Raw genomic sequence first — 15,682 nt, forward strand, 5'->3', positions numbered from 1 at the left:
TGCAGCTGCTGTAGCATCACAGGCCGTGAGCAGAGCATGGGGTGATGCTAAGAAAGGAGATGACTCCTGTCACCTTTCCATGATTCCTAAAGCAAGATGTGGTCTCCCAGATCAGATCAAGCTTGTCTTTGGGGGCTGGGAAAAGCTGTAGCTTAAGGTGGCAACTCTTATTACGGGGCAGCAATGGGTGAGTTTGTTCAGCCCTGAGGATGCCAGGTCTGGGACTGTCCATAGGATCCACCCTGAGCGCTGGTGTGAGACAGATGGCTCAGCAAAGACAGACCTGGGAGTGACTTCTGAAGAAGAGGAACAACTTCAAACCAGCAAGCTCATGGTCTTGAACTCTCCTGCTCTGGGGTAGTCTTCCCTTAGATTTTTCAGCCCAATTATTTTTATGCCATCCTTCCCATGCTGGAGGAGTGTGGAGCTTTCCTCCCTGCCCGTCTGCAAACCTCATCGTGTGCTTCATTTAAACATTTTCCTTTTACCCGCTCCCTGCTGCTCCAAGGGTCTGGGGCACGATGGTGCCTTTCATCCCTCCTTCCCTGTGATGATTCAGAGCTGGTGGCTTTTGGCCTCTGCACTACGGGTCTCTGGTTTGTTATAAGCTGTTGTGAGGTGGTTCGTGGTGCTCTGGTACAGAGGAGGAGAGATGATGGGCACTCTTCTGAGTTAATGAACTGCCAGATTGCAAGGGATGACACTCAGTGACACCCCGGGTCTCTTTGGGAGGTGTGTGTGTCACCCCCTGCTCTCACCCTGTGATCTGAGTGCGCCGGCACCGGGCTCATGTGTGGACTCGGGGATCTTAGGAGATGGTTGAGGCTTTTAACTGTGGGTTCTGATGGCCCTGCTCTCCCTTCCAGCCACTCCAAGAGCTGCTGTAATTAACTGCACATCCCCAAAGTCACTGCCTCTCCAAAGCTTCAGGATCTGCCAGTCCTTCTGACTGCTCCAGTGTCCTGTGAGTCTCCAGTCAGGGGTCAGAGAGGCAGCTGCTCCCAGAGGAGCTCAAAGGCTCCAGGTTGGAGAGGCAGGAGCACTTCCCCACCCTTGGATTGAGGACTGAAACACCCATGGACTCCGAGGGGTGTAAAGGGGGTTTGGGCTCTCAGCCACTCGGTCACTGAATGTTCGTGCTCAGCTGAGCAGGGCGAGGCTGTGGTAGGTGCCAAAATCGCCGTGTGTTGAGAGAAAACACAGTGATGGCTTTGCTGAGGATGTGGTGAGGACAATGCCCCTGCCAGAGGTGGGTGTGGGGAAGGACTTGAGCCATCCTAATCCCTTCTGGAATGATCAGAGTTAAACTCCCGCAGCAGAATTGCTCACCAGTGATTCATCAGCCTGAGCATTAGGGCGGTTCTCCCTTGCTGTCTGCAGAAATAACACTGGGGAACAGGGGAGGGGGATGTGTCACCCCCCAGCGAGACTGGGATGGCTCTGAAGTGTCACTACATGGACACCCGACCAAAGCTGGGGGCTTGAGAGAGGGAGATTGGCAGACTGGAGGCCGGGGTGCTGCTGGCACGGTGCATCTCTGGTGTCTCCATGACCAAGGGATGCTCCAGCCGTGGGTGAACACTCAGGTTTGGGCTGCAGAGGTGCCTGCCTGTGGCTGAATTTTACATTTTAGAGCAGAGAGCTCGAACCTTCTCCTGTTGCTCCACCACAAGCAGCACCTGAACCATACAAAGCCCAGACAGGGTGAGTTTGGCAGGTCAAAGCCTCCCTGCCTTTTTTGCCTCTTCCTGACAGCAGCCCAACCCTCCGCCAAATAAAAATTCCACGCACGGAGCCGGTTAAAAACATCAATTAGTTCTAAAACAATTATTATTTTTTTTTTAAATGCCATTTTATATATGCAATAACACAACACAATAATCCTGGGTTATTTAACAGAGCATTTACCATGAAAACAGTCATTACTCTTTAAACGCTGCTGACTGTACAAGCCTCTTAACATTAAACGGCAAGCGAGGCAGAAGTCTTGCCATCAGAAATGCCACATTCTCCTGAATATATTAAAAAAACACTGGCACTGGGGAGCTCCCTGCCTGCCTGAGTGGCTTTTCCTGTCCTGGGAAAAGCTCTTGAGATTCTGGGGCAGCCCCTGGAGCATGGGAGTAATGTCCAAATTTTGATTTGTTTAGGTGAAGGTGTTTGTTGGAGGGGATTAAATGGGTTCAACCCAACTTGACTCTAATCCCATGCCCCCATGCCTCTCTTTTTCAGCCTCAATTGCACCATAGGACGTTCAGAGTGGACATCAGAAGGATTTTTTTCACAGAAAGGGTTGTTAGGCATTGGAATGGGCTGCTCTGTAGTCCCATGCCTTCCCTGTGCCCTCACTCCTCTCTTTTTCAGCCTCAGTTGCACCAGAGGAGGTTCAGATTGGGCATCAGAAGGATTTTTTTCATGGAAAGGGTTGTTAGGCATTGGAATGGGCTGCTCAGGGAGGTGGTGGAGTCCCCACCCTTGGAGGTGTTCAAGGAAACACTGGAGGGGCACTGAGTGCTCTGGGCTGGGTGACAAGGTGGGGATCAGTCACAGGCTGGACTCAGTCTGAGAGGTCTTTTCCAGCCTAAGTGGCTCTGTGGTCCTGCACCATCCTGATCTCCAGGGGTAGCAGCCAGGTTTGTTATCCAGTCTAAACCCAGTGGATTTAGCAGGTTTAATAATCTCGACAGGGCCTATTATAATGCACCGATAAAGATGTTTTTTTGCAGCTAAGTCAATAATGAATTTAATGGTAAATTCTGCATTTTCCCCCTTTTGAGGTTCGAGGGAATTATGCTGGATGTATATTATTTGCTTATTTATTAGACCTCTTCCAGCTACCTGGCACGAGCCCGAGGGAGCAGATGGAAATACCATTCTCAGGCTACCAAAAGCCTTTGGTTTAAGCAAAATAGTTGTGTTTAAAGATTAATTTAAGATGCTTTAAAAATTGAGCAGGCCATTCATTTTTAATATTGATTGATATTATTATAAAAGATTCAGCTGCAACTCTTCTCACCAGGACCTCTCTTGGCGCGCAGACAGCGCGTTTGTCTGTGAGGGACGTGGCTTAGTTATTTTTAATCTTTGATACTCGTTCTTGTGAAATTTATGGGAAGCATCGTCTCGTATCTGGCACATCAGAGCATCCCAGGCGGGAGCTGGGAGGGCCTGGGGAGGAGGTGAAGTTGGATGAATGGCTGGTGGGGGTTGGAGCCCATGTCTCTGCTGGATGAAGGGAAGAGTTTGGTACATCTTATTCCAGCAGCATCGTAGGACTGGGAGCAAATCTTCTCTCATTAAACTGGAAGAAGCTGTGGTATAGTAAATACCGGGGACAGGAATAGGCAGAAAATAAAATCTGCCCAAACAGCCAGGACGTTTGATTGTGCTTCTTGCAAACCTCCTATAGTTGTTGTTCTTTTTTTAATTAAACATTTTTTACAGTGGAAGTGGAAATGAAATACTGGCAGAGCGCCCAAGCCTGGGCACCCCCTTTGCATTGGCATCCTTTGATAGTGTTCTGTTGACAAGACTGGTGACACGAGGCAGGCACCCCAGCCCTGGAGGAGCTGAGTTTGATGCTGAGGAATAATTCTCCAAATCGCATTTATTTCGCAGGCGTGAAAGGTCACAAAGTGAAGGGAAACAAGAACTGTATTCAATTAGACAATTCGATCAAAATAAATCTGTCAAGATGGCATTCCTGCTGAGGAATCAATTGACTTGGAAAATGAAGGCAGCTGCTGCTGCTGCTGCTGCTGCCATTATTGTTGTTGTTATTATTATTATTATTTTAAATTAGCTCCAGTACCTGCCATGAGTACCTGAGCCGGAGTGCCCGAGCGGCTCAGATCATCTATCACTCTTATTAGATATTAATACATCCTCCTCCGCCTTGCATTTAGTGCCCTGTTAATGGTCAAGTGGCCCCAGAGTGCTTCCTGGGAGGCTGCTGGGAATGATTAGTAATGAGAAGGGATGGTGAGGTGCTTTTTTTTAAATTTTTTTTTTTTTTCTTCAGCCACAAGGTTCAGGGAATGAAAAACCTGGTGAGATGGAGAAGAAGCAAGGACACACATGGCTGGTGTGCTTGGTCACACGTGGTTCTAAATCAACCTCGGTTGTATGTTTCTTTCTGTTCCAACAGAGAAGCACCCAAATAATTGAATTTATGGCTGGGGATTGGTAGAAAAGGGGTTTTTCTCCCCATGTTGGTGCTGCTCCTGCTTCTCCGTGTGTGCTGGCTCTGACTGGCTTGGTAGCACTGGGGTTGTCCCCATGCCTTGATGGGCAAAGGAGTTTGCCAAGAGATATTAGGGGGAGTTTGGGGTAGAGGGACACAATCCGTCAGGTTGGAAGCTGAAGAGAGGCTGAAGTGGGCAAAAGCTAGCATGACATGTTCCCTTAGGGAATAAATTATTTTGCAGAGGAAGAAATCCTCCCGTTGGAGAGAACTTGAATCCTCCCCAGTCCTCTCCATCACCTGAGCTATTTAAAACTTGACTTGATAGAGCACTGGAGAATTTCAGCAAAGCAACAGGCCTGCCCCAGCTGGATGAGAGCCTGGAGAGAGCTCTGACAGATCCCTCCCAGCTCTGGCGCTTCCCTTTCTGCTGCCGTCAGCCCTTGGCGGCTGATCCGGCCCCACCTCCCGGGGATGTCCCGGCTTTGAAGGTGCGGCACGGGGAAATCAGATGTGAAGGATCCCAGGGCTGGCAGGTACCAGAAGTGTCTCAGAGTGTCTGAGCTGCCTGCAATGGGAAAGGTGATGAGAGAAGTTTCCTTCATCTTTTACCAGCTGGGGTGTTTTTCTTTGTATCAGGCAGCATTAAAAAAAAAGAAAAAAATCCTCAGGAAAGAAAGAAAAGGCACCAAGCTCCTTTAAAGACAGATTTTATCACGGCAGTTGATTGCTCTGCTTGCCAACTGCCTTCGGCTTGGTGCAGCTCATTGAAGAGCCTCTTCCCATGCCTTGGGCAGCTCTGCCTGGATACAGCCTGTGGCCAGGAGGCTTTGCCCTGGATGGATCCTCTGAGTTGGCACCAGATCCTCCTCTCTGTGTCGCAGAAGGTGGCTGGAGTGGTATCAGCAGGTGGCAGAGAGAAACAGGGTCCTCCTGGACCTCTGAGAGGTACCGGCTCTTGGGTTTGGTGCTGACACCGTGCCCCAGATGGGTTTTGTGGGTGTGGCTCCATCCTTCTCCGTTAAAGAACAGAAACATTTCTGTTGGAAAATTCCTCTAAAATCATCAAGTTCAATCATTCCCCAGCTCTGCCAAACCCACCACTAACCCATGTCCCCAAGGGCCACATCTACACATCTTTTAAATCCCACCACTGCCCTGTGCCAGTGCTTGAAAACCCTTTCCATGAAGAACTCATTCCTAATATCCAATTAGGAATACACCTCCTCTACTGGAATGTGAGGCCATTCCTTCTTGTTCTGGTCCTGCTGCCCTGGTCCTGCCCAGCCATCAGACCCCTGCTCTGTGCCCTGGATGGGTGTAACTGTGCCCACCCTGAGACTCTGGGGCAGGGGGCTGAGGATGTCCTTGCCTTTGCACACCTCAGTGTGTGCAGGTGACCCAGCTGGGATCAAGCTGGGGCAGCATGGCAGGAGAGAGACCTCAGCTATCACCTCCTTCTCCTCCTCCCATTGCTTGAATTTTTATTGACTGGTGATGACAAACTGGTTTATGGACAGATCTTTTATACCCGCTAGGACTCGGCAGTTATTTTTGAGATGATGCTTTGCCTCAGAATCTTCCTTCCTTCATCCTTCATAAATCTTGAGCGAGGCTGCTGCATTCAGACCAAGCTTAATATTCTTCTTGCAGATCTCTGCACCAAAATGGCTGTATCCAAGCAGGGAGGGGTTGGCAGATTCCCTTCCACCCCTTTGCTCTGCTCTAAGGCCACTTCAGTGTTAGGGTTTGTAAAACGATGTGGGGTCCTTGGAGGGGGCAGGACACTGCTGCATTGAGGGTGTTTGTGTGAGGGTCCAGGGCATGGATATGAACCTCTCTTCCCATCAGGGTGCAGCTTGTGAGGAGGAGTATGGAGGTGGTGGTACCACCTAGGGAAGAGCAATGAGGGCAGTAATGGGAATAAAAGAATAAGGAAAGGATAGAAAGAGAGACTTACTTTGCAGCTGTGTTGCTGTTGTTGGCTTTTTTCGAGTGAAAAGCAGAGGAGAAGGAGTTCAGCCCCCTCATTTCACCTCTCATTCACCAACGCCTTCGGTTGCAAAGGACAGATCCCATTCACTTGGCCTTTCTCCTCTCCTCATTAACTCCCGTGACCTTGAGGCTGTGGCAAGAGCAAAGCGTTTATCCCAACAAAAGGATTATCAAAATAAATAACAGAGTTTTCAGAAAGGTCGTGTCCCTCGCAAGCCCAGGCTGAGGCAAAACCTCTGTGCTCAGCTGAGTTTGGACTGGCTTTTCTTCCCAGTGTGTCGGGTGATAAATCCCACTTGTGTCACCTCACCCGTGAGCACCGTCCTTCTCACAGCAGAGCTGGAGAACATTTTCCTGGGAGCTGCAGGAGTGGGGAATGGAGCAATGCTCTGTCCTCCGGGGGTGTCTGAAAAGCCCCATGGGACCCTGGTGTTGTGTTGTCATTGTTGCTGCCCTTCCCAGACCATTCCAAGGATCTCCCGGTGGGATGTGACCAGCAGAAGGAGCCCCCAGGCTCCGTGTTAGCAGGTCACTGGAGGAATCCTCCTTTAGACAGGTTCCTTCAGATGAAAGGGACCCTGAGGAGTTCAAAATCAGGGCAAAAGATGCTGATTATTGAGAAAGTGTAGGATATAGAGAAATTAAGGACACAGCATGATACGGAAACAAAGATGCAGGTGTTTTGGGAAGTGGTTCCTGCAGATACACCTGTGTGTAGGTGTGTGCATGCATAGGTGGTTCCCAGATAAGCCCTAAAAGTTGTTACTCCTAGTCTTGGAGTTAAAAATAATAATATTCCCTCTAATTTTCACATCCTTTGGGATTTCCCTGTGTACTGCACTGCTCTGGTTTAGTTAAGGCTGGGCTCGAGGGACAGAGTTTGCCCTCAGCTCATCAGGCAGAACCTCCTCTAGCAGTTGGGCTTTTTTCCATGTTTCCTCCAGCAAACTTGTCTCTGACCATCTTCCACTTTCAGTCTCTCTGCAAAGAAGTTAGATTCATGTTTGGCGATGCAAATGAACCCGGCTGCTTCCAGGGAACCCTTGGGAGGCTGTCAGGAGCAGGCAGGCTCTGTGCACCCAAGCCTGGAAACCCACGAGCTGAGCTGCTGGGAGTGCAATACCTGCGTGGAGGGAGAACAGAGCTGCCTCGCTGCGGGAGGTTCTCACATCCAGGGTGAGATCCTGCCTGGGATCTGAGCTGGCTCGGCTGCTCCCCGCTTCCCTTCTGCTCCCCTTGCTTCATGCAGCTGGGGAATAAAAAGCACCTGCCTTTGCTGCTGCTGCCTTGAGTGAAGTGTTATCAGGTTTTATTCTCCCGCCTGTCTCCCTTTTTCACACCTGTGTATCACAAAAACGTCTCCTATCATCACATGCCCCGCGAAACTCTCCTGGAGCGTTTATCTATTCGAGAGCAACAGCGGAGGATGTGATTTTTTTGAGGCTGGCGTCCTCCCTCTGCCTTTCATCCCTTCTCTTTGACATGATAGAGCATCTCCGAAGTTGTAAAGAGCATCTCTCTTTGTGTGGGTGCACCTGCTCCGCGCGCGCCGTGGGCGGGGGTGCTGTTAGCAGGGGGAAATCGGTGAATAATTTACCACGCAACCAAAAAAAAGGACCCGTAAAGCTTTAAATTATTAACTCCCGGTTCAGTTCAGAGCAGAGATGTTGGAGCTGTTTGCTTTGGCTGCGGGCTCTGCCTCTTGAGTTGGGGTGGCAGGAGTAGGAGTGGCTCTGGGAGGGTTCTGGTGCTTGTGGTCATGTTCAGGCTGGAGGAGCATGAGCCAAGGAAATAAATAATTAAAAGGGTCCAGGCAGGTGTAAGGACAATCCCAAACAGCTTAAATTATGTAAACTGGTGGTGCCCTTCCCTGGGAAAGAGATAAAAAAATAATGACCTTTTGTTGCATTGCCAGAGAAATGGCATTTTCTTTCATTGCCTCCTTTAATTCTTTAGGAGGCAGAGGAGCCGGTGATTCCTCTCTCCTTCCAAGAAGCTAGTGTGGAGCAGCTCCTTCCCAACCCAATCCAGAGATGTTCCCACACACGTTTAACCTGCTGATTCTTTACCTGCATCTTTGCACTGCTGTGTGATTCCTCTTGAATTCCGTATCACAAACCCAGCCAGCAGCTGCACCTGGAGCCTGGGCTGGGATGTTCACCCAAACCACCAAAATTCCATCTGTTTTTGGCAGGTAAAGGTGCTGCCCAGCAGGTCAAATGCTGTTCCCCATCCAGGCAGTGTTTGGTGGGATAAGAGCTGAGTGTGAACCGGTGCTGAACCCGAATCAAGAGCTGCCATTGAAGGGGCTTTGCCTGCTTCTCTCCTTTTTTTTTTTTTTTTTTTCCAAGCACGCCAAGATCTGGGAGTTAATTCTGGAATCATCACTTGCACAAGGATGTTTCTGGCAGGCTCAGGGTTGCTAAGTGTAGTTAAGTGCCTCGAGCATCCCCAACTATTCGGGGATTCGTTCTTTTTTTTCCTCCACGAAGAGAAACTTTCTGAAGAGGGAAGCGAGTGCAATCAGCCGTGCTAAATAATCCTGTAGGGTGCTGCAGGAGGTGCCATCAGCACTGATGTGTGGGCTGTCTGGGCTGGCTCCTTCCCCAGTTTCACCCCCTCCATCTCTCATCTCCTCTGGATCCTTTTTCTGGCATCTGTGGGGTGGGGAAGTGCTTGGAGCTGGGTGTTGCTAGACCCTCAGGAAGGCAGCAAGGAAGGTGCACTTGGGGCCTCTGAGATGCTTCTGGACTCAGAATCCTCTTTCTCCTGATCACATCAGTGAATGGATGGGTTGGACTGGGATGTGCCAGGATAGAGATCTTGAGATGTCTGTGGCACCAAACAAACTTAAACCCACTCATGGTCTGTAATTCCCACGTGCTCTGGGACACTGGGAGTGCATTGAGGCAGAAATGGGGTGGGCTCTGCCCTGCTCCTTCTCTGGAATGAGGTGGTTGGTACCACTGAGGGCTCTGGAGAAAAGAGCTCATTTCTGGAGTGATGTGATTTGCCTCTGGTGTTTTCAGGGAGGATTTTTGTAACTGTTTAAACCTGGCAAATTGCTAATTACTTAACAGTGTGTTTCTGAGAGGAGCATAAAGAGAAGGCTCCAAAGCTTCTAAGTGGTTTTTAACAAACACAAATTTCATTTCCTATTAGGATCTTGGAATTGGTTTCTGAGGTGGTTAATGCTGCTTTTTGTAGTTGTTTTGGGTCCTGTTTCTGCAAGTGTAGGAGCCATCCCTGTGTGATGCAGGTTGAACCCCAGGGCTGAATCACTTTGGTGGCTGCTCTCGCTCCTGGCCCCTGGTGTGGTCCAGGGATCCCCATTTAGACATGAGCTGGGCTGGAAAGCCTTGATGATGAAGCTGTCCTAAAGCTGCACACATTTTCAACTAATTCAGCACAGCAAATTCCCTCTTTTTCCTGTTTTTTCACCCTCTGGTCCCATTTCCAGGGGTGCAAGAGGGAGCGAAAGACCCAAAGCCTCTTCTTCTTGCCTGCCTCTCATGCTGCAAAAATTAATAACGAGCTTCAGCTCCCGAGCCCGTTGTTCCCAGAAGCTTATTTATACCTGTGCTTAGTGTTGATTCAGCTGCCTCATATGCATCACTCAAATTCACAAGAGCTCTCATAGAAAGGAGATGAAAACCACCCTATCCCGCTTCTGCCTCTCTCTCTTTTCTATTCTCTCTCTCCTGCACGCTCGCAGCATTCGCCTCCGAAGTTTTGAGCGCCAGGAAAAAGAAGTTGTCACTGAATGTGTTTCAGAGCCCCTGTGTGAGCTCCCAGCCTCTCTCCTGCTTAGGCCTGGCTTTGCAAAGCAAGGAGCAGAGCTTAGCAAACCCCTGCCCCTCAGAGAGCCCGCTGCCTACATCAGAGGTGAGGAGAAGAGGCCCGACAGGTGCCTCCTCGGCCGTTCCAAATCTCCCACCGTCGGCACATTTGTGTTAGATATTGATTTCTGTTTAATAGAATAAGCCAGGAGAAATCACACTCTTTGTTGGCGTTCAAAGGATAAACCATAAAAGCCATTAAGAAGTACTGTAAGCGGCGGGATGATTAATGAGACTTTAGGTGCATTCCACTGACTGCTCCCAGATAATGTCTTTGAAAGATCCCGTTGCTTCTGGCTGCAATTCAGAGCTATTTATTTGCAAGGTGAAGCTCTGAGGAGCGGCGCTTCCAGCCCCTGCCTGATACTGTTACGGAGACAAACTGGATGACCCCGATTTCCCATCTCCAGAGGGATCTTTTTGCATTGTGGTTTTGCTCGTCAGCCTTGTTGAGATACTGGGGAGGACAAGTGAAAGATGCAGTGTCTGCCCTCAAATCGCTGCTCTGTGCCTGTGGTGAGAGGCTGCCTTAGGGAGAGAGAGCCACGGGCCTAAAGATGATGGGAAAGAAGCTCTTTTTGGGACATACTGATCTTGTTTGGGTTGTTTGTCCTGGTGCTTTCATGTCTTCCTGTGAATCCATGTCTCTGTCCAGGGGAGCTCTCTGGCAGTTGGGCTGTCTGTGATCCTGGCAGTGCTGGTACCCCATAAATACCTCTGGTTTCAGTCTGGGCAGAGCTCACAGTGGTGTGCTCCTGCCCCCGGGGCTGAAATCCCCCAGAACCTCTCTGCTGGGTCTCTGTGTGGGTCAATATCCCACTGTGAGCCCCAAAGCATGTGCATCAGCATCCCACTGGAGCCCCAAATGTGTGCAGGTCAGCAACAATGTGTGAGTCCCAGCAGACCTGGGAATGAATATTTCATTTAGTCCCTTTCAGGACATCTCCGTGAGCTTTTGCTTCCTCGGGTTCCTAAACTGGGTTTTTCAGGACCCCCATTTTTCAGCAGATGGGCTCTCCAGGACAAGCTGAGGTTTCTCTTACTGGATAAAACCAGAGGGGTAAAGGGAGTCTCAGACCAAATTTTTCTGCTTTGTTTTTCTGGCTGCACAACTTACAGTCTTCAGGGTGTGATGTGCAGAGTGTGGGGTGGCTGGAGGTTCAGAGCTGCTCCCCAGACCGGGGCTGTGCAGCCCCACATCCCAACTTCCCACCTGCTCTGCCAGGTTTCTCTTCTCCTTGGGGAGGTGGAAGTTACTGGTGTAACAGCCAATGCTGTTTGTTTCTAAACCAAGCCCATCTGCAGTGAAATAACAAACAGAACACAAGGAAAGAGATAAGCTGAGTTAAAAAAAAAAAACTCTGCACTTGAATTTTTTTAATCCCTGGGGAGAAAAAAAAACCCAAAAAAACCCACAAATAATCAAAATCAAAACCAAAAAACTTCCCTATGCAGGGCAGGATACAGGAGGCAGGAATTTTCTCTCAAGGGAACTGGAGCTGCCAGAGTTCGTCATCAAGAATAATAACAACCAAATTATGATTGGCAAACTGTCGTTGAGGGGGTAATGAGGATATAATCCAGTGCAGCAGGGGAGCAGGGAGGGGGGGAGCAGGCAATATCCCATCTTTAATGAACAGCAGTGCTGCTGGTAGGAGGGGAAGGACCCAATTCTGCTCTTCCCTTCCTCGGTGGTCGTGCTGCAGCGACAGCCAGAGACAGAACCCACCTTCCTTGCAGTGGATTGGTTTCTCCCGTTAAACTTGAAGATAAAAGTCGGCTGCTAAATTGCTGTTACTGTTTTAATTCTCCCTGTCTCGCCACCTCCCCTCTTCCCCCACCACCTCCTCCTCCTGCTTTTCTCCTTTATTTTTGTCTCCTTCTTTCTCCTTTCTGTGCCTCTCCTCCATCTTTGTTTTGCTCTGTCAATCTCTTCCTTTATTCTAAAGCTCCTTTCCCTTCCTCCGCTCTCCCTATCTCCTTTATTCCCTTTAAATTCATCTCTGCTTCTCTCTCCCAAGCCCTCCTCCTCTCTCAGCATCCTCTCCATCGCCGCCAGGCTTTGCAGCCTCTCCTGGGGGCCCTCCGCTCCTCCATCTCTTCCCACAACTGATTTATTGGCTCACTTGGAGAAAATTTGGGTTGGTATTTGTGCCTCCGAGATGCTGCCAGCAGCTGGGAGGGCACTAAAAGGGCACTGGGTTTGTTTTCAGAATCACAGTCAAGTGCTGCGGGTGGGCTGGGTGAGCTCCCCTGCAGGTTGTGTTTTTGGAGATGTTTGAGGGTCTTTTTGGCTTTCAGCATTCTCTACCTTTCATACCTGCCCTGCAGACATGAGCTCTCGAGCAAGGTGCTCCCCAGGCTTTGCTTCTTGCATACACTCAGTACTTAATAAGCAAAAGTTTGTAGTAAAAACAGCGAGTGGAAGGATGGAGGGGGTTGGGAGCCCTGGGGTGGGGGATTTATAATGTTTATGAGCTCGGGGTTTGCCTCTGCCACTGACTGCTGCCGGAGATTTAGCAAATCCTTTAATCTCTCTCCTTCCTCAGTTTCTCCAGTCGGTTAAGTGAGGATAATGAGCCATAACTAACTTGCAAGCTGTCGTGGGAACGATTTAATTAGCGGCTGATCTTGCTAGGTGCTGTGGGGCTTCGGTTCCGTGGTACAGGAGTGTGGATTGAGGCATGAGAAGGCTCCAAGGGGCTCAGGACCTGCAAGATATTTGCCTGCCTAAATATCTTTGGGTGATCCAAGCCCCAGCTCATAAGGCAGCTCCTACAGAGTTGTCACCTGGGGAGGTGATGTCCCCTGTCCAGCTGTGCCCCATGGCTGTGAGCAGGGGGTGCAGGGACATCAGTTCCTCTGTCCTTTGCCATGTGTTTTGCAGGCAAATCTCCATCCCTTCCTGCTTGCACAGGGGTTAATTGCCTCGTGCATCTGCCAGCCGCAGGGCTTCCCAGCCAGCACTCGCTCTTCCAGGAATAGAGGCTCTTGGTTTGCAGCTCTCTGTCATAAATCCAAAAAAAAAAAAAGGAGAGAGAAAGAAGGGAGGAAATCTATTCCTTCCAGCTGTCTCTGGCTTATGTGGCTGATAAGATGTGCTGGTTTCATTTGGAGTGGGCGGGAGGAGAAGCAAAGGTGGTGGAGGAAGAGTGGTAAATACCGGTACAGAAACACTCCTCGGTTCCGGGGATCAGCTGTGGATCCTCACATGAGTATCTTCCACCCTTCCTGCTCATTACCCAGTAAAAAAATTCCTGTTTCTCTTATCATGAGCTTGTTGCTTCGTTTTGATGCTCTCTGGAGCTTGGCTGCCTTTCTATCCCTGAAAACACTGCGCTTGTGAGATCCAATCTGACTTGCCTAGGGAGTGCGTGTGTCCCGTTATGCCCAGTGGTTTTTGGTTGTAACCACACGCCAAAGAGGCATGACAGGGATTTGTTCCTGCCCCCTTCCCCATGCTGGAGCTGCACATGCTCCATTCCAGAGGATTAGCTGGCACTGAAGCCAAGCACATCCACTGTCTTCCTTCTATGTTTCTGCTTTAGTCCCTTAACAAATGCAATTATATTTGTCTTGCATGGTCTTTTTTCTTGAGATGAGCCCATGCTGATCAGTGTTTACAATCCCATTCTCTCTTCCCTGGCCAGAAGAGCAGGGGAATGGTGTTCATATAAAAGCCTTTGAGAAGCAAAGAAGCTCTTGAAATCTCACCCTGGAGTGACCTTTTTTCCCCTTCCCTTGAGCAGGGAAAGGGCATCGTGTAACCCATCTGCCGAATCCCGTAAATCGTTTTTACAGACATGTAAAATAACGGTGAAAAATACTTCATCCCTTTAAGGAGAAAAATAAACAGCCTCTCTCATCATTATACAGTTTCTAGGAAGAAAAACACAGTTGGTATTGACAAAGCTTAAAAAGGCGGGGGGGGGAGATGGAAGAAAAAAAGAAAACCCAAACTCATGATGCTGAACTTCTCACAAAACAACCTGCCTTTGATATTTACAGATGTGTAATTTGCTCCTTGTCGGATTTGGTGTGAACTTGTCAGCGGAGCTGTGTGTGAGCGCGAGAGGCAAAGACCTCCTGCTTGTTGGCTGAAATTGCAGTGGGAGCTGTTGAACATCTTGGTGGCCGTTGGGTCAGTCAAGAGAGCAGTTCAGTGCACCCTAAAAAGCTGCTTAAAGGGTATTGATTTTAAGAAGCACAAAATTCAGGTTGGAAAAGTCCTCCAAGATCATTGAGTCCAATCTGTGACTGATTCCCACCTTGTCACCCAGACTCAGAGCACTGAGTGCCAAGCCCAGGCGTTCCTTGGACACCTCCAGGAATGGTGACTCCACCACCTCCCTGTGAAGCCCCTTCCAATGTTTTAAAACCTTTCCAAGGAAGAAATTCCTCCAGATGTCCAACCTGACCCTTCCCTGGTGCAGCTTGAGTCTTCTTAAACTATCCCTAAAGAGTGCTTCATTGTCCTCCCAGTCCAAACCTGTGGTGGTTAACGATGAGACTCGATGAGCTGAGAAGTCTTTTCCAACCTCCAGAGCTCTCTGATTGGGGTTGGCCACCATTCTTTGAACAGCTTTGAAGGTGAACCTGCACAAGGTATGAGACTTCCAGACTGCGGCATTTAGCTGAGCTCAGCGCTACCCTGAGTGCTCAACGCAAGGTGCTCACCTGGAGTTTGCACCACCAGTAGTCTTTTATCGCTCCAAAATTCGCTTTCCATCAGCTGGGCTTGATTTCAAGGTGTGAACTTGACTTCTCTTGTGACCTGCAGTTGGCTGTGCGCTCTGTTACGTTTCAAAGTACTCTGAGAGCCGTAGAAATGTGAAGCCTTGTCTTTTGCCATTGAAATATTTTTATTCTTTCCCCTTCCTGGGTTTATTGCCTTTGAATTACACAGGTGCCTTTGAAGTAGGGACGAATTTTAGCCATGGAGTTTCATTTCGAGGTGTAGATCCACACTCAAAGGAGGGAAGCATTCACTACATTTTCTTTTCCCATTCAGCCTATTACAGAGTTGGAACCAAGCTGTGAAATTCAGATGTAAATTCCTCCTAAGCCACCACCAGACACGTTTGATTGCCCAGCTTTTTAAGCTGGTGAGCTCTGATAGTCAGGATGGAAACTTGGGAATGGCTTCCTTGGAGAGAGGAGTGACCACTGGCTGTCATCCTTCTGCATCCAGAATGCAAGCTGAGAGTGGCATTGGTGGGAAGCCAGGTTTCTTCCATGTTCAGCTTCTGAATGCTCGGCTGTTGCTACATTTGCCTCCAAAATGTGTCTGTGATGGAAAAGAAAGGAAGGTTAGAAAACCAGATGGGACTCAGATGGGATTCTGGTGGGGGAAAAAAATCTGTATGATGCCCCACTACCAATCTGAGGTGCTTTGTGTCCACGGCATCCCCCTGGTTGTCTTTGGGCCAGCGGGATTTCCCTCGCGGCCTTGCCGGCAGAGCCGCCCTTGGTGTCTAATTGGCCGTAGTCGCGGCTCCCAGCTCGCTCCATTTATATCCACAAACGGGGATTACTGGGAGCCAACCAACTTCAATGCCAGCTGCAGAGGAACAGAGAGGGAGAGGGGAGAGCAGGAAATGAGCCGTGCAGATGTTGGAGAGTGAATTAGCCTTTCAGAGTGTTTTCCGTGGCAAGGCGGCGCGGC

At 49.4% G+C, this 15,682-nt stretch overlaps 1 protein-coding gene across 2 annotated transcripts in view; it reads left to right on the forward strand.

Annotated features, from left to right (window-relative positions):
* Positions 1-15,682, forward strand: part of LOC310918999 (opioid-binding protein/cell adhesion molecule homolog) — a gene marked incomplete at its 3' end in the record, with an annotated part of 104,682 nt that overhangs the window by 17,496 nt on the left and 71,504 nt on the right. The window lies entirely within an intron of this gene.

The sequence above is a fragment of the Zosterops lateralis genome (assembly GCF_965231275.1).
Source record: "Zosterops lateralis genome assembly, chromosome: 25".
NCBI classification, from domain to species: Eukaryota; Metazoa; Chordata; class Aves; order Passeriformes; family Zosteropidae; genus Zosterops; species Zosterops lateralis.